Genomic DNA, 1,968 nt, shown 5'->3' with positions numbered 1-1,968 from the left:
TTTATATATATATATAATGGCTATTAACTAAATATATACAAAAATGCACGAATATCAACCAATGAGCAATATAGATGAATACATTGATTTAATATATATACATACAAAAATACATGGATATTAACTAAATATGATAATGGCTAAACTAAAACGTAAATACTAAGTTAGAAATATAAATACTAAAATAAATACATAAATAAATAAATACAGTTAACTAACATACAAATGAATACACACACACACATACAAGCATAATGGATATTAATTAAATATATTAAAAAAATACATGAATATTAACTAAATATATAAAACAAAACATGAATACTATCAACGGGCAATAACTAAGTGAGAAAATAAAATACTACAATACATGTATATATAGTACTTAACTAACATACAAATGAATACATTGAATTAAATAAATCCATACAAAAATATATGTATATTAACCAATAGGCAATGACTAATTGAGAAAGATGTTGAACAGACAAGATAAATGTATATATGAATTGGAATGAAATTTGAAAAAAATAAGGTTGATTTGAAAGAGAAAGCTTTGGAGATGATAAATAAGGATTAGTGATCGTAAAACATGTCTGAAAATAAATGATCAAGCATGTAATAGCATATTTGCTATTTAATATTTAAATAAATTCATAATAAATAAATAAAATATACTACGTGCCTTCAATATATAACAAAGTTTGCCATATTATGTAGTTTTTCCTTTATAGTTTCAATTGTTCCTCCAATCTTCTACCTTCATTGAGAACAATTGCCTCTTCCTCTTATAAAAAAAAATATATAGCATGTATCATATTTTTATCACAATAAAATAAATAATCAACTTTTATTTTCACTTTCATCAAGTCCTACAATTTTTAAATTTCTCTAAAGAATCTTGGGGTTGAAAATTGTGTTGGGTTATGAGTTTGTTATAGTGAAACACCCCCTTCAACATAAATTCAGAGAACTTTTATTTGATCAACATAAATTTTGTACGAGTTAAGTTATGTGACATAAATTGAATAGTAGTATTTTTATAACTTAATTTACTCGACATAAATTTAGAGAACTTTTCTTTCTTATGATATACGTTTTGTAAAAATTAAGTTATGCCTTTATAATATAATTTGTGATTCTGAAATTTGAAATTTAATCTTTTATGACATAAGTTATGTAAAATTAAATTATCCCTATTATGACATAATCTATGATTTTTTTTAAACTAATTTTTTTTTCTTATTACCACATAAATTTTGTAGAAATTTAAGTTATGTAATATGACATAACTTGTTATGTCTTATATGATATAACTTCTGGTATATCAGATACAACAATATAAATTTATGTTTAAATAAAAATTATTTATTAATTAAGTGTTAGAAATATTTCTGACCAACAGGAAATTTATGGTCTCAATAGATATATTGTGATAGTATCATCACAGGCTGAAGCAAATGAAAAAAAAAATAGAAATAAAAATGAGAAAACAATTAAATGAAATGAGATTTTTTTTATATAGACTGACTAAAAATATGAAATTAAATTATGGTGAAAAAATAAAGAATATCGTGAGTTGAGAAAAAATGAATGGAAAAGAAAGAATAATAATAAAGAATTAAAAAAAATTATTAGAAAAAAAGGAAAAAAGAAGAGGAATGGAATAGGAAATAAAGAGAAATAAAATAAGAATTAAGTATGAATTAGACTATAGTGTAAAAATAAAATAATTTGAAAAAAATAAATGAACAAATGCATAAAAAATAAAAAATGAAACGAAAAAAAAAAGTAGAGAAAAAATAAACGAATAAAAAAATAAATGAGAAAAAAAAAGGAAATATATAAAATAAATATTGAGTATAAAAGAGATTATGGTGTAAAAAAAATAAAGAATAGTATAATTTGAAAATTTTAAATGAACAGAGAAACATAAAAAAAGAAAAAAAGAACAAGTAGAGAAATAAA

Source organism: Solanum tuberosum, unplaced genomic scaffold (assembly GCF_000226075.1).
Source record: "Solanum tuberosum cultivar DM 1-3 516 R44 unplaced genomic scaffold, SolTub_3.0 scf00068, whole genome shotgun sequence".
Lineage (NCBI taxonomy): Eukaryota > Viridiplantae > Streptophyta > Magnoliopsida > Solanales > Solanaceae > Solanum > Solanum tuberosum.
The sequence above is the reverse complement of the archived record's forward strand: the minus strand, read 5'-3'. Positions refer to the sequence as shown.